This window comes from Sminthopsis crassicaudata, chromosome 3, assembly GCF_048593235.1.
Source record: "Sminthopsis crassicaudata isolate SCR6 chromosome 3, ASM4859323v1, whole genome shotgun sequence".
Lineage (NCBI taxonomy): Eukaryota > Metazoa > Chordata > Mammalia > Dasyuromorphia > Dasyuridae > Sminthopsis > Sminthopsis crassicaudata.
In genome coordinates, this window is record NC_133619.1 from 180365716 (window position 1) to 180387248 (window position 21533).

At 37.8% G+C, this 21533-nt stretch overlaps 2 long non-coding RNA genes across 2 annotated transcripts in view; both read left to right on the top strand.

Annotated features, from left to right (window-relative positions):
• The window catches only part of LOC141560892 (uncharacterized), a 121133-nt gene that overhangs the window by 55710 nt on the left and 43890 nt on the right, over positions 1 to 21533 (top strand). The gene's annotated exons all lie outside the window — the stretch shown is intronic.
• Positions 13828 to 19347, top strand: LOC141559413 (uncharacterized). The gene is made up of 3 exons (XR_012487395.1): positions 13828 to 14456; positions 16800 to 16919; positions 19122 to 19347. It is a non-coding gene; the product is annotated as an uncharacterized LOC141559413 (long non-coding RNA).

The following is a 21533-nucleotide window of genomic DNA, read 5'->3' on the forward strand; positions in this document are numbered from 1 at the left end:
TTCTGCACATATATATTGTACCAAGCATTTACTATGATATATTTAATATATATAGGAAGGGTATGGAGGGAAGTAGGGGAATAATTACCTATGCATATGTACTGTCAAAAAATGTTATAATTAAAAATTAATAAAAAATAATAACTTGCTAACATTTGTACTAAGTGTCAGGCACTGTACTATTTCATAACCATTATCTCATTTGACCCTCAAAACAACTTAGGAAATAGTGATTCTTGTAAACACCGTTTTACTATTGGGAAAACTGAGGGCAGATGTAGAATGACTTGTTTAAGGTCAAAACAGATAATAAGTGTTGGAAGAAAATTTAGAACTCTAAGTCTTCCTGCCTTGAAGCCACTGCCTTCTATCCACTGTACCATGTCACTGAAACCCTTTCTGGTGTTGTAATGGTTAAGTTGTCCGTTCCTAGATGGGCAATAAATTGGTCATTGCACTAGAAAATTTAACAGTACTCATAGGAGGAATACTAATAATAATAGAAGTAAGAGTAGCAATAGTAGTAGTAGTAGTAGTAGTAGTAGTAGTAGTAGTAGTAGTAGTAGTAGTAATTATAGTAATAGTAGGGAGAAAGGAATAGTGGTAAGAGGAGGAGGAGTAGAAGAAGTAGTAGTAGTATGAATAGTAAAAGTAATAGAAGTAGGAATAATAGTAGCAGAATAAGTAGTAATAGCAATAGTAATAATACTAGGAATAGGAGTTACACTAGTAGTAGTAGAAATAGTAGTAATAGTAATAGTAAAGGTACTATTACAAATAATAGTAGTAGTGGTAGTAGAAGGAGTATAAATAGGAATAAGAGCAATGATAGTAGTAGTAGCAGGAGGAAGAGAACTAGAAGCAATGGGAGTAGTATGAATAGTAACAGTAATAAGAGTGGGAGTAATTGTAGTAGGTGGTGGAAGAGTAATAGTAGTAATCTTAAGAGTGATACTAATAGGAGTAGGAAGAGGAGTAATAGTAGAAGTAGTAGTAATAATAATAGGTGTAGGAGTACGAGTAATAATAGTAGTAGTAAGAATAGTATCTGAAATTTACACAGTGCTTCACCATCTCCAAAGTAATATAGACCATGTTTTCTCTGATGCTACCACTAAAGCTCAGACCCACCCTTGTGGGAACAGCCAGACTCTCCCATCCTTGAGCCAGGGAGATGCATGTCCTGTTATTTAGGGTTCAGTACCTGTTTTCCAGGCTTCAGGGAAGAAACAAGATCTTTCACCATTTTGGCTTCCGATATCGTTACCCCACCAACCACATAGAGGATGTGGAGTGGATGGTCACCGGGATGAGGTCGGCTCACCTGTAACATTCACCACAACAAGGATGGGGTCAGCCCTCAGACAAACATGCCAGGTTAATATATGACTCATTAATGATCAAATAAAGATCTTATGGCAGGACATAATGTTCATAGATTTTCAGCTGTGGAATCAGAATTTTAGGACTAGAAATGTAGTCTCCTAATGGTCATGGAGCTCCACTCTCTCATTTAACATGTGAGGAAACTGAGGCTCAGGGAGTTTAAGTGATAATAAAAAGTCATGCAGGTAAGAAATAATCAGCAGAGCAAAATTCCACTTGTTTAATGTTACTTTATTACAGTGTCTTTTCCGTACCCCATCCCATCACCTTTTTTTATTTTTTAAAGAGTTAATATGTTTACCTATAGGTTAAAAGATTGAAGTATGGAAATATACACACACATATATGCACACACATACACACATATGTAATGAACACTTAAGAGTTAACATGATAGTATAAACAGGATCTGTTTGAATCTTGTTTCTGCCTTTTACAATCTGTATGCGCTGGGACAATATACTAAATATACTAAACCACCCTGAGTCTCAGTAACTTTCTCTATAAAATATGGAAGCAGAAACCCTGAAATATTCCTGCCAGCTCAAAATCCACGATGCTGTGACTCTACTTGAAAACAAATAGTTCTTAAAGGCTTATTCTCTGTGGAGCAACAATGATTGTACCATTCCCATTTTACAGATGAGGAAATTGAGGCAAACACAGATTAAGTGACTTGCCCAGAGTCCTACAGCTGGTGTTTGAAATCAGGTGCTGATTCAAGGGAGGTCCAACAGTGTTATCCACTATACCAGCCAGCTGCCAATAATTTTAGAAAAGGTCTTCATCTATATGTAATTGAATTCAACAAGCATTTATGAAACCTCTAATATGAGCAAGTCATCTTGTTTCTGGGAACCAGGCATAGGATGATGAAAAAGAAAATAGTTTCTGAACTCAAAGAATCTGCTTTTGATTGTTTGTTTTTAAAGGTAGGCTCTCTATTTCCCAGATTATTTGTACTTCTACTACATATAGGGTAAGTCAGCAACCTGGCCCTACCTTGATCCCCTTATTAAAACTGACTGCAGGAGGGAAGCTGAAGATAGATTATCTCTATATAGCTGCTTTACCTTCATGAGCATGCTAAATAACGTTTTCTGTAGATCAATGAGGTCCAAAGACATGCCTTCAATATCACCAGCATCTGGACACAAGTGGTTCAGTATCTCCTCTGCTTTAGCAGTGGCTTATAAGATGCCTGAAAAGGCTTACAGCATAAGTGAAAGATATGTGTCCAATTGATCAACTGGAATAACCATCCACAAACTGGAATTTTTTGTGGGTGGGGGAAGAGGGGAGGAAAGAGAAGTCGAATATTTCTCAAGCCAGATAGAAAGCAACCATTGTAGCTTCTATAATATTGAAGAATAAAATATAATAGTTTAATACTGACCTGAAGGCAGTCTCAATCTTTGACAGGAGCACTTGGTATGATGCTGATGAGGGCTAGAAAGGATCTCTTTTTCCAGTAATTTATTTACTGATTTACCTAACCCTCCATTGACTCAATCATTATCTATGTATATTTAATGCAGCTATTTATTCTCTTCTGCCTATAAGCCCCTTTTCTACCTATAAATCTCTTTTCTACCTAAAAGTCACTTTTTTATCTAATAATCTGTTTTCTACTTATAAATCACTTTAATTACTATAAATCTCTTTTCTACTTATAAATTGCTTTTCTTCCTATAAATCTCTTTTCTGCCTATGAATCGCTTTTCTTCCTATAAATCTCTTTTCTACCTATGAATTGCTTTTCTACCTATAAATCTCTTTTCTGCCTATAAATCGCTTTTCTTCCTATAAATCTCTTTTCTACCTATAAACTTATCTACTTTAAATCTATCTTTTCACTTATCTATCCATCATTATCTTTTTATCTATGCATCAAGTGTATCTATTCAATCTATTTGTCTATACTATCTATCCCATCCATCCATCACCAGTTATCTATGTATCTAGTCTAATAGTCTATTTGTCCACTCATCCATTCCTCTATACACACATCCTACTCCCTTTGCTTTCAGGATCCAACTGGGTTGTTGTGGCGAGATCATCACCTTTAAGTCAGAAAGCCTTGGGTGTTCTCAGGCATGTCACAATGAGCTAGAGCATGTCACAATGGGCATCACACAATGAGGTCTCCATGGAGAAGGTAAGCAAGGCTCATCAGATGAGGATTTTGCTAGGGCTGTATGCGGAGGTTTTCTTTAAAAAAAAATTTTAGGAACCCTTTTTATTTAGAAAACATATGAAGTGGCAAGTTTTCAACACTGACCCTTGTGAAACCTCCTGTTCCAACTTTCCCCCTCCTTCCTTCCACCTCCTTTCTTAGATGACCGGTTATTACATGTTAAATATGTGAAAATATATGCTTAATCCAATGTATGTAAACATATGTATGTAATTTTCTTGCTTATGCAGATATTTTCTTCCTAGATTATTATTAGAATCGAATTAGAAAATTAGAACTCTAAGTCTTCCTGCCTCGAAGCCTCTGCCTTCCATCCACTGTACCATCTCACTGAAACCCTTTCTGGTGTTGTAATGTTTAAGTTGTCCGCTGCTAGAAAGGCAATAAATTGCTCATGGCACTAGAAGATTTAACAGTACTCATAGGAGAGTACTAATAGTAATAGAAGTAAGAGTAGCAATAATAGTAGTAGTACTAATAATTATAGTAATAGTAGGGAGAAAGGAATAGTGGTAGGAGGAGGAGGAGGAGTAGAAGAAGTAGGAGTAGTATGAGTAGTAAAAGTAATAGAAGTAAGAATAATAGCAGCAGAATAAGTAGTAATAGCAATAGTAATAATAATAGGAATAGGAGTTACACTACTAGTAGTAGTAGTAATAGTAATAGTAAAAGTAGTAGTAGAAATAGTAGTAGTGGTAGTAGAAGGAGTATTAAGAGGAATAGGAGCAATGATAGTAGTAGTATCAGGAGGAAGAGAACTAGAAGGAATGGGAGTAGTATGAATAGTAACAGTAATAAGAGTGGGAGTAATTGTAGTAGTTGGTGGAAGAGTAATGGTTGTAATCGTAGGAGTGATACCCATAGGAGTAGGAAGAGGAGTAATAGTAGAAGTAGTAGTAATAATACTAGGGGTAAGAGTACGAGTAATAATAGTAGCAATAAGAGAATTATCTGACATTTACACAGTGCTTCACCATCTCCCAAGTTCTATAGAACATCTCCTCTAATGCTACCCCTAAGGCTCAGACCCACCCTTGTGGGAACAGCCAGACTCTCCCATCCTTGAGCCAGGGAGACACATGTCCTGTTATTTAGGGTTCGGTACCTGTGTTGCAGGCTTCAGGGAAGAAACAAGAACTTTCACCATTTTGGCTTCTGATATTGTCACCCCACCAACCACAAAGAGGATCTGGAGTGGATGGTCACCGGGAGGACGGCGGCTCACCTGTAATAGTCACCACAACAAGGATGGGGTCAGCCCACAGACAAGCATGTCAGGTTAATTTTGTTACAAATGAACTATATAAAATCCAAGAGAAAATATATGACTCATTAATGAACAAATACAGATCTTACATTAGGAGGCAGTGTTCCTAGATTTTCAGCTGTGGAATCACATTTTTAGAACTGGAAATGTGGTTTCCTAGTGGTCATGAAGCTCAAGTCTCTCATTTAACATGTGAGGAAACTGAGGCTCAGGGAGTTTAAGTGATAATAAAAAGTCATGCAGGTAAGAAATAATCAGCAGAGCAAAATTCCACTTGTTTAATGTTACTTTATTACAGTGTCTTTTCCTATCCCAACCCACCACCGTTTTTTTTTAATATATATTTTTATAATATTATCTCTTGTATTCATTTTTCCAAATTATCCCCCCCTCCCTCCACTGTATCCCCCCCATGACAGGCAATCCCATATATTTTACATGTGTTTCAATATAACCTAGATACAATACATATGTGTAAATACCATTTTCTTGTTGCACAATAAGCATTAGATTCCGAAGGTACGTGTAACCTGGGCAAACAGATATTAGTGCTAACAATTTACATTCACTTCCCAGTGTTTCTTCTCTGGGTGTAGCTACCTCTGTCCATCATTGATCAACTGGGAGTGAGTTGGCTCTTCTTTATGTTGAAGATTTCCACTTCCATCAGAATATATCCTTGTTAGGATTACTAGGTGAGAACTCAGGTTGTCTGGATAGTGACAAGGTGAGAATTCAGGTTGGACAATTACAAGGTGAGAATCAGGTTGACTTGATAGAAGGAGCAAGCTCATTGGCTGAAGTGGTTCTTCCCAGAAGCCCTTGCATTATCCCACGCCCATTCTCTCGCAGGATAAAAAGCAACAGTGGGCCTGGAAAGTGAGTCTACATGGAGAAGGATAAGAGCTGGAGGAGATTCAAGGAGAAGACTTTGCATTACATCAGGCTTGACGCAGCTCTCTGCAGGAAGGGAAGTCGGCTCTCTGCAGGAAGGGAAGTCACTTCTCTGGACAAGAGTTAACAGCAACTACCTGGAGACAACAGTTCGTTACAGGAAGAAGAATCTATCAGAGAAATTTGAGTAAAAGACACAGCAGATCTCTTCCCAGAGAGCGATCCAGCAGCTTCTGGAGACGACAGCTCGCTACACATCCTCATACAGTATTGTTGTTTCAGTGTATAGTGATCTTCTGGTTCTGCTCATTTCACTCAGCATCAGTTGATGTAAGTCTCTCCAAGCCTCTCTGTATTCCTCCTGCTGGTCATTTCATACAGAGCAATAATATTCCATAACCTTCATATACCATAATTTACCCAAACATTCTCCAACTGATGGACATCCATTCTTCTTCCAGTTTCTAGCTACAACAAAAAGAGATGCTAGAAATATTTTGTCACATACAGGAATCTTCCTGCTATTTAGTATTTCTTTGGGATATAAGCCCAGTAGTAGTACTGCTGGGTCAAAGGGTATGCACAGTTTGATAACTTTTTGGGCATAGTTCCAAATTGCTCTCCAGAATGGCTGGATTCTTTCACAACTCGACCAGCAAAGTATGTGTCCCAGTTTTCCCACATCCCCTCCAACATTCATCATTATTTGTTCCTGTCATCTTAGCCAATATGACAGGTGTGTAGTGGTATCTCAGAGTTGTCTTAATTTGCACTTCTCTGATCAGTAGTGATTTGGAACACTCTTTCATATGAGTGGATATAGTTTCAATTTCTTCATCTGAGAATTGTCTGTTCATATCCTTTGACCATTTATCAATTGGAGAATGGTTCGGTTTCTTATAAATTAGGGTCAGTTCTCTATATATTTTGGAAATGAGACCTTTGTCAGAACCTTTGCTTTTAAAAATATTTTCCCAATTTGTTACTTCCCTTCTCATCTTGTTTGCATTAGTATTGTTTGTACAGAAACTTTTTAGTTTGATGTAATCAAAATCTTCTATTTTGTGATCAATAATGATCTCTAGTTCTCTTCTGGTCATAAATTCCTTCCTCCTCTACAAGTCTGAGAGGTAGACTATCCTCTGTTCCTCTAATCTATTTATGATCTCATTCTTTATGCCTAAATCATGGACCCATTTTGATCTTATCTTGGTATATGGTGTTAAGTGTCGATCCATATCTAATTTCTGCCATAGTAATTTCCAGTTTTCCCAACAGGTTTTTCCAAATAATGAATTTTTATCCCTAATGTTGGTATCTTTGGGTTTGTCAAAGATTAGATTGCTATAGATGTACCATTTTTTGCCCTTTGTATCTAATCTGTTCCACTGATCTACCGTTCTATTTCTTAGCTAGTACCAAATGGTTTTGGTGACTGCTGCTATATAATATAGCTTAAGATCAGGTACACTTAGACCACCTTCCTCTGACTTTTTTTTCATTAGTTCCCTTGCAATTCTCGACCTTTTATTCTTCCATATGAATTTTGTTGTTATTTTTTCTAGGTCATTGAAATAGTTTCTTGGGAGTCTGATTGGTATAGCACTAAAGAAATAGATTAGTTTGGGGAGTATTGTCATCTTTATTATATTCGCTCGGCCTATCCAAGAGCACTGAATGTCTTTCCAGTTATTTAAATCTGACTTTATTTTTGTGGCAAGTGTTTTGTAATTTTTCTCATATAAATCCTGACTTTTCTTTGGTAGATGGATTCCCAAATACTTTATACTCTCAACATTTGTTTGGAATGGAATTTCTCTTTGTATCTCTTGCTGTTGCATTTTGTTGGTGATATATAAAAATGCTGAGGATTTATGTGGATTTATTTTGTATCCTGCCACTTTGCTGAAATTTTGAATTATTTCTAATAGCTTTTTAGCAGAGTCTTTGGGGTTCTCTAAGTATACCATCATGTCATCTGCAAAAAGTGATAGTTTGATTTCCTCATTTCCTACTCTAATTCCTTGAATCTCTTTCTCGGCTCTTATTGCCGAGGCTAGAGTTTCTAGTACTATATTGAATAGTAATGGTGATAGTGGGCAACCTTGTTTCACTCCTGATCTTACTGGGAAAGGTTGCATATTATTGCTTACTGACGGTCTTAAATATATGCTCCTGATTATTCTAAGGAATAGTCCATTTATTCCTATACTCTCAAGAGTTTTTAATAGGAATGGATGTTGGATTTTGTCAAATGCTTTTTCTGCATCTATTGAGATGATCATATGGTTCTTATTAGTTTGATTATTAATATGGTCAATTATATTAATAGTTTTCCTAATATTAAACCAGCTCTGCATTCCTGGAATAAATCCTACTTGATCATAGTGTATTATCCTGGGGATGATTTTTTGAAGTCTTTTTGCTAATATCTTATTTAAGATTTTAGCATCAATATTCATTAAGGAAATTGGTCTATCATTTTCTTTCTCAGTTTTCGATTGACCTGGTTTAGGTATCAGTACCATGTCTGTGTCATACAAGGAGTTTGGTAGGACTCCTTCATCCCCTATTTTTTCAAATAATTTGTATAACATTGGGGCTAATTCTTCTTTAAATGTTTGGTAGAATTCACATGTGAATCCATCTGGTCCTGGGGATTTATTCCTGGGGAGTTGATTCATAGCTTGTTCTATTTCTTTTTCTGAAACGGGACTATTTAAGCAATTTATCTCCTCCTCTGTTCATCTAGGGAGCCTATATTTTTGGAGGAAGTCATCCATTTCACTTAAGTTATCAAATTTATTGGCATAAAGTTGGGCAAAGTAACTCATTATTTCTTTAATTTCCTCTTCATTGGTGGAAAGATCCCCCTTTTCATTTGTAAGACTAACAATTTGATTTTCCTCTTTCTTTTTTTCTGATCAAATTTACTAAAGGTTTATCTATTTTATTGGCTTTTTCATAAAACCAACTCTTGGTTTTATTTATTAATTCAATAGTTTTTTTTTTTTTTACTTTCAATATTATTGATTTCTCCTTTTAATTTTTGTATTTCAAGTTTAATTTTTGGTTGGGGGTTTTTTATTTGGTCTTTTTCTAGCTTTTTAAGTTGTAGGATCCATGAACTGCTGAGAAGAAAGTATATTCCTTTCTATTGCCATTCAGTTTTCTCCAAAGGTCTATCATACCTAGTTTTTCTAATGTTCTATTTACTTTTTTAATGCCTTTCTTATTTGTTTTATGGTTTGATTTCTCTAAATCTGAGAGTGCAAGGTTGAGATCTCCCACTATTATAGTTTTACTATCTATTTCTTCTTGCAATTCTCTTGACTTTTCCTTTAGAAAGTTAGATGCTATACCACTTGGTGCATATATGTTTAGTATTGATATGGCTTCATTATTTATGCTACCTTTCAGCAGGATATAGTTTCCTTCCTTATCTTTTTTAACTAGATCTACTTCTGCTTTTGCTTGATCTGAGATAAGGATAGCTACCCCTGGTTTTTTGGCTTTTCCTGAAGCATAATAGGCTCTGTTCCAACCTTTTACCTTTATTCTGTATATATCTCCCTGCTTTAAGTGTGTTTCCTGCAGACAACATATTGTAGGGTTGTGATTTTTGATCCAATCTGCTATCCATCTCCGTTTGATGGGAACGTTCATCTCATTCACATTTACAGTTAAAATTAATAATTCTGTATTTCCTGCCATCATATTATCCCCAGATTTTGCTTTTTGCCTTGACCCCCCTGATCTCCCTCCCCGATACTTAATTTACAGACCCCCCTTGTGACGCGCAGCCCTCCCTTTTTTTCGTATCCCTCCCCCCTCCCTCCACGTCCCTTCCCTTATTCTCCTTTTCCTTTTCCCTTTTCCTCTCCCCCATTTTAATGAGGTGAGAGAAAATTCTCTGAAAAACAAATATGTCAATTATTTACTCTTTGAGTCTCTTCTGATGAGAGTAAGATTCACACAATGATTCTCCCCCTCACTAAATTCCCTCAGATATAGTGTATTTTCTATGCCTCTTCCTGGGATGTAGTTTCCCTCTTTTTATCATTCCTTCCCCTTTTTCTGAAATGACCTCCTTCCCTTTACTACACCCCCCTTTTTTTCTTTTATATCAGTAAAATCAAATTATCCATGAGTACTTCTTATATACCCACAACAGAGTTACAGTTCTCAAGGGTTCTGTGTACCTTTTTCTGTTTCTCTTCAGTCTTGTGGATGTAGATCAGTTTTTTGTTAAAGTCTGGTTTTTTTCTTGGAAACAAATAGAATTCCTCTATTTCATTGAATGACCATCTTCTTCCATGGAAAAAGATGCTAAACTTAGCTGGGTAGTTCATTCTTGGTTGCAGTCCTTGATCTTTTGCCTTTCTGAATATCAGGTTCCAGACCCTTCTATCTTTTAATGTGGAGGCAGCCAGATCTTGTGTGACCCTTATTGTGGCACCTTGGTATTTAAATTGTTTTTTTCTAGCTGCTTGCAAGATTTTCTCCTTTGTGAGGTAATTCTACAGCTTAGCCACAATATTCCATGGTGTTCTTTTTTTAGGGTCTATTTCAGAAGGAGTTCGATAAATTCTTTCTACATCTACTTTCCCTTCTGTTTCTATTATCTCTGGACAGTTCTCTTTGATAATTTCCTGTAAAATAGAATCTAGGCTCTTTTTTTGGTCATAGTTTTTGGGACGTCCAATGATCCTCAGATTATCTCTCCTAGATCTATTTTCCAGGTCTATAAATTTTCCCAGTAAGTATTTGACGTTGTTCTCCAGCTTCTCATTTTTTTTTTTTTGTTTTGTTTGACTGATTCTTGGGTTCTCTGTGAATCATTCATTTCTATTTGTTCCATCCTGACTTTTAATGAGTTATTTTCTTCTTTCACAGTTTTTAGTTCTTTTTGTAAATGCCCAATTTCATTTTTAAATGAATTATTTTGCTCTATTGAATTTTTTTCCATTTCCCTAATTTTTTTTTGAGAATTATTTTCTTTTTCCAATTCAGAAATTCTATTTTCTTGAGATTTTTTTTTATCTTTTCCAATTCAGAAATCCTACTTTCCTGTGATTTTTTAACCTTTTCTAATTTACAAATTTTGTTTCCCTGCATCTCCTGTGAATTCTTTATTTTTTCCAACTCCAATTTCAGGACGTTGTTATTCTCTATCATAGCTTCCCTTTCCTTTCCCCATTTTTCTTCAAACTCTCGTAACTTTTTAATAGTCTATTCTAGGAGAGAGTTATATGATGGGGGGCAGGAATAATTCCCCTTTAGGTTGTTATCTGCTGACTCTCTGCTGTTAACTTCCTTGGGGTTGGATACCCGCTCTTTCTCTGTGTAGAAGGAATCTCTGGTTTTTCTGGGCTTTTTGCTCATACTTGAAAAATCTTTTGGGGTCTGTCCCTGGGGTAGGAATTTATTTATTTATTTCTTTACCAGGTTCCTCCCAGACCAGATGGTTGCAGCGGCTCCTGAGCCTGAGCTAAGAGAGAGCTCTGGGAGAGAGTTCCCCACCCCCTCCCTGGAAGTGCCTCAGAGGTGACTAGCACTGCTGATGCCTTGAGGGCGCTGTGTTTTAGCGGCTTCCCTTAGGTTTGAGATTGAACAGTAAAGGTGACACAAAGCCCGGCCTATGCATCCTGGTAGGTCGTGGATGTCAGTAGCAGTTGACCTGAAAAGCCCCTGCGCTCAAACTGGAAGTGTCTGCCAGAAATCTCGGTCCCTAGTTCAAAGGTTCCGCTTCTCTGGGACTTCCGGAGCTGAGTTCCACACCCTCCAGCTGAGCTAGGCAGTGTGTGTTGCCTTGGGCCGTATCTGCCCACTTCTCAATCTCTTAACTAGTCTCAAGTGGGAGCTAGGGGCCATACCCCCCAGTGCTGAGTCACACCAGGATCTGGGAAAATCTAATCTATCTTTGAATTTTTAAAGTAGTTTAGATTTCTCCTTTGAACTGCTGTATTATAATCAGAGAAGAGCTAACAGCCTGTGCCAAATTCCTTTATCTCAGTGGCTTCTCTGATCCCAGAGCCCTTCCCAGAGCCCTTCCCAGCGCAATCGGTGCAGTATGCTAGCACCCGGCCGTCTGTGCGGGCCTCTCTTCTTCCTCCCCTGGGAACTGATCTTTTCTGTTGAAACTCCAGATTCTCTTCAGCTGGTAAGTCATGCTTCCAGTCCTTGTGGTATCTATCAGTCCAACGCTATTTCTGAGGCTGATTTATCTAATTGGTTGTGAGGGAGTAAGGACGTTCACAGAGTCCTGTGTTTCTTGTCCGCCATCTTGACAACGCCTTTTTTTTTTTCTTTTTTTAAGAGTTAATATGTTTAGCTATAGGTTAGAAGATTGGAGTATGGAAATATACACACACATATATGCACACACATACACAAATATGTAATGAACACTTAGAGGTAACATGATAGTATTAACAGGATCTGTTTGTGCAGGAACAATATACTAAATATACTAAACCTCCCTGAGTCTCAGTGACTTTCTCTGTAAAATATGGAAGTAGAAACGCTGAAATATTCCTGCCAGCTCAAAATCCACGATGCTGTGACTCTACTTGAAAACAAATAGTTCTCAGAGGCTTATTCTCTATGGAGCAAAAATGATTGTACCATTCCCATTTTACAGATGAGGAAATTGAGGCAAACACAGATTAAGTAACTTGCCTAGAGTCCTACAGCTGGTGTTTGAAATCAGGTGCTGATTCAAGGGAGGTCCAACAGTGTTATCCACTGTACCAGCCAGCTGCCAGTAATTTTAGAAAAAGTCTGCATCTATATGTAATTGAATTCAAGAAGCATTTATGAAACCTCTAATATGAGCAAGTCATCTTGTTTCGGGGAACCAGGCATAGGATGATGAAAAAGAAAACAGTTTCTGAACTCAAAGAATCTGCTTTTGATTGTTTGTTTTTAAAGGTAGGCTCTCTATTTCCCAGATTATTTGTACTTCTACTACATATAGGGTTATTCAGCAACCTGGCCCTACCTTGAACTCCATATTAACACTGACTGCAGGAGGGAAGCTGCAGATAGATTATCTTTATTTAGCTGCTTTACCTTCATGAACATTCTAAATCTTATTTTAAGTAGATCCCGAGGCCCGAACATGCGTTCAATAGCGCCAGAATCTGGTCACAACTGGTTCAGTATCTCCTCTGCTTCAGCAGTGCCTTATAGGATGCCTGAAAAGGTAAAATGTTACAGCATAAGTGAAAGATATGTGTCCATTTCATCTACTGGAATAACCATCCACAAATTGCAATTTTGGGGGGGATGGGGGAAAAGGGGAGAAAGAGAAGTCAAATATTTCCCAAGCCAGATAGAAAGCAACCATTTTAGCTTCTATAATGTTGAAGGATAAAATATAATAGTTTAATACTGACGTGAAGGCAGTCTCAATCTTTGACAGCAGCCCTTGATATGATGCTGATGAGGGCCAGAAAGGATCTCTCTATCCAGTAATTTATTTACTGATTTACCTAACCCTCCATTGACTCATTCATTATCTATATATAATTTAATCCAAATATTCATTCTCTTCTGCCTATAAATCTTTTCTACCTATAAATCTCTTTTCTACTTATAAATCCCTTTTCTATCTAAAAATCCCTTTTCTACTTATAAATCACTTTAATTACTATAAATCTCTTTTCTACCTATAAATTGCTTTTCTTCCTATAGTGCTCTTTGCTACCTAGAAATCACTTTTCTTCCTATAAATCACTTTTCTACCTATAAATATTTCTACTGAAAATTATCTTTTCACTTATCTATCCATCATTATCTTTTTAACTATGCATCAAATGTATCTATTCAATCTATTTGTTTATCCTATCTATCCCATCCATCCATCACCAGTTCTCTATGTATCTAGTCTATTAGTCTATTTGTCCACTCATCCATTCTTCTGTTCACATACTACTCCCTTTGCTGTCAGGATCCAACTGGGTTGTTGTGGCGACATCATTACCTTTAAGTCAGAAAAGCTTGGGTGTTCTCCGGCGTGTCACAATGAGCATCACACAATGAGGTCTCCATGGCCAAGTTAAGCAAGGCAACTGCTCATCAGATGATGATTGTGCTCAGGATTCATGTGGAGGTTTCCTTTTAAAAATATTTTTAGGAACCCTTTTTTGTTTAGAAAACATATGAAGGGGCAAGTTTTCAACACTGAGCCTTGTGAAATCTCCTGTTCCAACATTCCCCCTCTTTCCTTCCACCTCCTAGCCTGGGTGACCGGTAATTACATGTTAAATATGTGAAAATATATGATAAATCCAATGTATGTAAAAATATTTATCCAATTATCTTGGTTATGCATAGATTTTCTTCCTAGTTCTTTTTGTAGACATCACTTTCCCCAATAGAATATAAACTTTGAGGGCAAGACCATTTTGTTTTTATCTTTATGTCTCCATGGTCTAGTGTAATATATGAGCCCTAGTAAGTATGAAATATGTTTTCTACTTGTTTAATTGTGCTTTGCTGATTGAGTAGTCTAAGGAAGATGGATGAGATGGGCTACCAAATGAATGATACGGTCACAAAAGACACAGGGACCAGAATCTGAGGACATCAGTAGAAGCAGCCAGCGGGAAAGGGAGCTAAGCCCACTTATTGCTCTTGGGATGGAGCCTAGGGTTTGGCTGAAAAGCAGAAGGAGCTAGGGCCACGCTTAACAACCAGCTTCATCAGGTAACTTTCATCATATAGAATTTGGAAAACACCCCATTGAATGCTGCAGATGTAGAATCCCCTTGTTAATTAGGCCAGGGTTGTCTGTACAAGACAAGATCTGTTTCAATCTAGCCTCTATTTTGCTGACCTGTTGCCTCAGTTTCTTCAACTGAGTGTGGATAATAGCACCTACCTCCCAGTGTTGTTGAGGAGAGAATATATGTAAAGTGCTTAGCACAGTGCTTGGTACATAGGAGTTTAACAAATGCTTGTTTCCTTAAGAAATATTGGTAAATTGGAAGTGATTCGAAGTGGAAAAATTGCAGAGCTACCATGGAAAAACTCCAATAGTTCTTGCCCTCAAGGAGGTGGTTTTCTGTAGATGAGACCCTCCAAGCCCAAGCCCAGAAGTGGAAAGCCCAAGAAGGAGGATGAGAAGGTGCTGTCAGAGAGCAATCCAGACCTCCTTCTCTTCCACCCCCTGGGAGGATTCCCAAGGCCAAACTAAGCACTAGCTCTGGAAGCCGGCTTGTCTGGCTTGTCCAGGGCCTTCTGGGGCCCTTCAGCCAATTAAGGCTGCATTCTGCTTGGGAGTTAGTTTGGTATCATTTTATTGCCAGGGCCTATACATCAATTCACAAGAGGGATTATTCCAGCTTTATCATTCAGTGCAAACATCTTTTGTGGCTAACCTGACATTTGCCACTATCTATGGAATCAAATCAGACAGGGTTTTCACATCTCCAATCTTGCCGGCTCCAGAGCACCCATTTGCTTTTCTAGCACTCTTACTATCCCCCTTCTTCATCCAGGGGATTTAGGTTCCCAGCTTCTGAAGAAAGGTTAGATTTTCAGAAATAGAAGTTTTACAATTCAGTCATATAGATTATAATGAGCACAAGTCAGGCAGAAAAAACTTCAAAGGGGGAATGGGGGGCTCTAGCACAAGCCTGTGGGGACACCAATTATTTTCTGGCTCAGCCTTCCCCTGGAGCTGAGGGGAAGCACCTGGATGCAAATCTCTAAGCCAGTCCCTTGTCATTCTGAATTGCCCTCCAAGTGTGGAATGGCTGCTCTGCTCCTCCAGGAAGATCCAAAAGACTTCAGCAGGGCCAGTTCCTAGCTTCTCTGGGACTTCTCTGGCTAGAACACAGCAGCCCTGCTGCTTGTTAACCCCCAGTAGCTCTTTGCTCCCAGAATTTCAGACGGTCCCAAGCCTCTGATGGCAAAGGTCCTGGTTACAGTTGTTTCACAATCTCAAAGAAGAACAAATCTGCCTCCCTCTCTTATTCCCAAACTCACATAGGATAGCCAGCTTTACCCATCAGCAGTATGGGCTAGCTGCAAATAAGGGAGAAATGTAATTTACCCAATAAGTTTGCCAACAAGTATTTCTTTAGATTAACGAGCTGGCAAATCTAATCACCAGATAGCACAGAAGAAACTGGGAAATATCACTAATTATGTGGGAGCCGAAAGAATGACAACTTGACACTTTTGGAAACAGAAAAAAACTTTTTTTTTTAAAACCCCATCAAACTCAGCAACATCATCTCTCCCCTTCCCCCCACCAGTACAATAAACTCCAAAGTATAGATCAAAACTCCCCAACAACAATCTAAACTTTAAAAGCCCATCAAACTCAGCAACATCATCTCTCCCCTTCCCCCCACCAGTACAATAAACTCCAAAGTATAGATCAAAACTCCCCAACAACAATCTAAATCCCATTTGAAGTAGATCACCGAAGCCCAAAAACATGTGTTGAATATCTCCAGAATCTGGTCACTCTGGGTTCAGTATCTCCTTTGCTTCAGTTTTGGATTATAGGTTGCCTGAAAAGGTAAAATGTTACAGCATAAGTGAAAGATATGTGTCCATTTGATATACTGGAAAAACCATCCACAAACTGCAATATTTTGGGGGGTGTTTTGTATATTTTAATCCAGCTATTCATTCTCTTCTGCCTATAAATCTCTTTTATATAATCCCTTTTTTAATCTAAAAATCTCTTTTCTATTATAAATCACTTTAATTATTATAAATCTCTTTTCTACCTATAAATTGCTTTTCTTCCTATAAATCTCTTTTCTACATATAAATCGCTTTTCTTGCTATAGAGCTCTTTGCTACCTATATATCACTTTTCTTCCTATACATCACTTTCTACCTATAAACATTTCTACTACAAATCTATCTTTTCACTTATCTAACCATCATTATCTTTTTAACTATGCATCAAGTGTATCTATTCAATCTATTTGTGTATCCTTTCTATCCCATCCATCCATCACCAGTTATCTATGTATCTAGTCTATTAGTCTATTTATCCACTCATCCATTCTTCTATTCACATACTAGTCTGTTTGCTGTCAAGATCCAACTGGGTTGTTGTGGTGAGATCACCACCTTTAAGTCAGAAAAGCTTGGGTGTTCTCCGGTGTGTCAAAATGAGCATCACAAGAGGTCTCCATGGCTAAGGTAAGCAAGGCAACTGCTCATCAGATGATGATTGTGCTCAGGATTTATGCGGAGGTTTTTTTTTTTTTTTTAATATTTTTTGGGAAACCTTTTTATTTTAGAAAACATATGAAGGGGCAAGTTTTCAACACTGAGCCTTGTGAAACCTCCTGTTCCAACATTCCCCCTCCTTCCTTCCACCTCCTAGCCTGGGTGACCGGTAATTACATGTTAAATATGTGAAAATATATGATAAATCCAATGTATCCAATGTATATAAAATATTTATGCAATTATCTTGCTTATGCAGAGATTTTCTTCCTACTTTTTTTTTTTTGTTGACATCAATTTCCGCAATAATATATAAACTTTGAGGGCAAGACCATTTTGTTTTTATCTTTATGTCTCCAGGGTCTAGTATAACATATGACACATAGCAAGTCTGTAATATATGTTTGCTCCTTGTTTATTTGTGCTTTGCTGATTGAGTAGTCTAAGGCTGATGGATGAGGTAGGCTACCAAATGAATGATACGGTCACAAAAGACACAGGGACCAGAATCTGGGGACATGAGTAGAAGCAGCCAGCGGGAAAAGGAACTAAGCCCACATATTGCTCTTGGGATGGAGCCTAGGGCCACAGTGAAGTCCCCCGACCTCTTCATCAGGTACCTTTCATCTTGGAAAATTTGGAAAATACCCCTTTGAACGATGCAGATCTTGGATCCCTTTGTTAATTAGGAGAGGGTTGTCTGTACAAGACACGTCCAATCTTATGCCAAGGTTATCATGTTAGATCCATAGGATAGTAAGTCTGGAAGAGGTCACAAGCAACATGCCCTAAGAACAACATCTGCTTAATACACCAATAAATCATATGTTGCAACAACTGGGGGAAGGGATTGAAGCTCACATTAAACAGAAGCATTTGCTTTGAGAATTTGTAGGGTAAAGACACTTTTCAATGAAATCAAACGATGTGTTCCAATCGTCAGGCAGCCGAGTCCCCTGAATAAATCCCACCAATTTAAATCGAGGGCTAAGAACAGGCCAGGATGTCTCCCTTTTAGGGAGAGTGAATTGAAGGGGAGTGGGTCTGGGGCTGCTGAGGTTAGAGGGAGGTATGGCCCTAATCCAGGTTGTGGATAAACCCTGGCAAATATTTCTCCTACCAGGCTTTCCAAAAGAAAAAAGGTGATAGGGACATTCTATCCTTAAGAAAGTGCTTTGTACTATGCCTGGTAATCATCATCTTCATCATCCCCATTCCAGTCCCCAGCACCCTCACCATCTCAGCTAGCACAGCGCTCCCCAGATGCTACCTCCCATGCTAAACTTTGCATTTATCCTTGGATCCTCCTCTCAAACTTGGAAGTGGGGGTATTCTTTTTTCTCCCTTTTAAAAATGAGGCAGCTGGGCAACCTCTCCCTGGGTGACAAGGCCAGTGAGCCTGAGGCCACATCTTGCTTCAGGCCTGGGATCTGTCTGCTGCACTGGGCATTTGATGAATGCTTGGTGACTAAAAACCAAGAACATTACCACTGCCTCACTGGCTCAGACTTCCAACTTACCCCTGCCCTCAGTAACCTGTCTCTGCCCCATGAAGCCCAAGGCTGTGCCATGGACACTGGAGCGGCTGCATCTCCTGGTAACCAATGCACAATGAAGGAAAAGCACTCAGAGCCTTCCCATGCCAGTATCACGGCAGCCGGGGAGCTCCTTCTCTGCTCAGTGAGCATGGGTAAGATTTAGAGCCTTCCAGGAGGCAGAAGGGGCTCTAAGCTGTTTGCAGAAACCTTCCTAAAAGGATGCCAGGGTGACTCCCTACAATTATTTACCATTCTTTCATGCTTCATGATTGTCCTGAGAAATGGAATTTTTGAGTTTGCAGACCAAGAGGGATTAGAGCTTGGTGCTGTGGGATGCAAAGCCTCCCTTTGTGTTCTGTGTGTGCCTTACATTCCAGGGAGTGCATTCTGTGGATCTATGAGAAATTATTCTGTCTGTATTAATAAATACAGCCAGGCTTTTAAAGAAGTAATTGGCAACAGAGAAGCAACAAGTGCCTCTGCCATTGCCCACAGAATTAGAACTGGTTCTTCACCAGCTCCAAGGTGGAGGCTGAGAGTTCTGTATGGGTTCCTCACAGAACCACAGCTCAAGTAACCAAGGAGTAGGCCTGGGGAGACTCAGCCACGTCTATCCTTCTTTCACTTTCCCAAGGAACTCAGAGCAACCTCAGGTTGGAAAGAGGGGACCAACAGAGTGACCTCATAAAGAATGGAGACATTTCCAGGATCGGAGAGAGGGGGAAAATTCCAAGTGCCTAGTGCAGAGGTTTTCAACCTGGGATATATCAGGTTGATTTTCAAAACGAATTGTAATAATGAATGTTGAAAACAATCTTTATCTGTATTTGGAAAAAAATAAAATACTATTGAGAAAAAAACATATTTTAAAACTGTATTTCAGTAAGACTGATTCCCTTTTTATCCTGTCCTTTATTTTAAGCATTTAAAAACGACTATTCCTAGAAGAGGCAGTCACCAGACTGTCAAAAAAGTCCATGATCCAAAAAAGTTAAGAAAGAAAGGATGTTAAAAGAAGTCAGGACTCGACTTTAGACTCTGTCTACTACTGTGTGCCTGTAGTTGTCTATATTTGAAACAAAAATTGTTAGTCTTAAAAATGAAAAAGGAGAACTCACCACTAATGAAGAGGAAATTAGAACAATATTTAGGAGCTAATTCGATAACTTAAATGAAATGGAAGAATACCTTCAAAAATAAGCTTGCCAAGATTAACAGAGGAAGAAGTAAATAGTCTAAATAGTCCCATTTCAGAAACAGCAATAGAAGAAGCTATTAACCAACTGCTAAGAAAGAATAATCCCCAGGACCAGATGGATTTACATGTGAATTCTACCAAAAATTTAAAGAACAACTAACTCCAATGCTGTATAAACTATTTGAAAAAATAGGGATTGAAGGAGTCCTACCAAATTCCTTTTATGACACAGACATGGTACTGATACCTAAACAAGGTAGGCTGAAAACAGAGAAACAAAATTATAGACCAATCTCCCTAATGATGATAAATCTTAAATAAGATATTAGCAAATAGACTTCAGAAAACCATCCCCAGGATAATAAACTATGGCCAAGTGGGATTTATAATACCAGGAATGAAGGGCTGGTTCATTAATTAGGAAAACTATTTGTATAATCAACTATATCAAAAACCAAATTACCAGAAACCATATGATCATCTCAATAGATGAAGAAAAAACATTTCATAAAATCCAACATCCATTCCTACTAAAAACGCTTGAGAGTATAGGAATAAATGAACTATTCCTTAAAATAATGATTATATATTTAAAACTGTCAGTAAACATCATATGTAATGGTGATACACTGGAACCTTTCCCAGTAAGATAAGGAGTGAAACAATGGTTGCTCACTATCACCATTACTATTCAATATTTTATTAGAAATGCTAGCCTGGGCAATAAGGCCCCAGAGAGATTCAAGGAATTAGAGTAGGTAAAGAGGAAATCAAACTATCACTCTTTGCAGATGACATGATGGTATACTTAGAGAACCCCAAAGACTCTGCTAAAAATCTATTAGAATAAATTCAGAACTTTAGCAAAGTTTCAAGATACAAAATAAATCCACCTAAATCTGCAGCATTTTTATACATTACCAACACAATCCATCAGCAAGAGATACAAAGAGAACTTCCATTCCAAACAAATGTTGAGAGTATAAAGTATTTGGGAATCCATCTACCAAAGAATAGTCAGGAATTATATGAGAAAAATTACAAAACACTTGCCACAAAAATAAAGTCAGATTTACATAATTGGAAAGACATTCAGTGCTCTTGGATAAGCAGAGCGAATATTATCAAGATGACAATACTCTCTGAATTAATCTATTTATTTAGTGCTACACCAATCAGAAACTATTTTAATGACCTAGAAGAAATAACAACAACATTCATAGGAAAGAACAAAAAATCGAGAATTGCAAGGGAAGTAATGAAAAAAAAAAATCAAATGAAGGTAGCCTAGCTGTACCTGATCTAAACCATATTATAAAGCAGCAGTGACCAAAACCATTGGGTGTTGGCTAAGAAATAGACAAGTTGATCAGTGGAATAGGTTAGCTTCACAGGGCAAGATATTGAATAAAAATAGCTATCTAGTTTTTGACAAACCCAAAGATCGCAAATTTTGGAATAAGAATTCATAATTTGACAGAAACTGCTGGGAAAACTGGAAATTAGTATGGCAGAAACTAGGCATGGACCCACACTTAACACCAAATACTGAGAAAAGATCAAAATGGGTCCATGATTTAGGAATAAAGAATGAGATCATAAATGAATTACAGGAACATAGGATTGTTTACCTCTCAGACTTGTGGAGGAAATATAGCTTGTGCAGATTAACAGTGGAAGAAGTAAGAAGTCTAAATAGTCCCATTTCAGAAAAAGAAATAGAACAACTTATTGACCAAAATCCTAAGAAAAAATCCTGAGGAAGAGATGGATTGACATGTGAATTCTACCAAACATTTAAAGAACAACTAACTCTAATACTATATAAAAAAATTTGGAAAAAAAAAG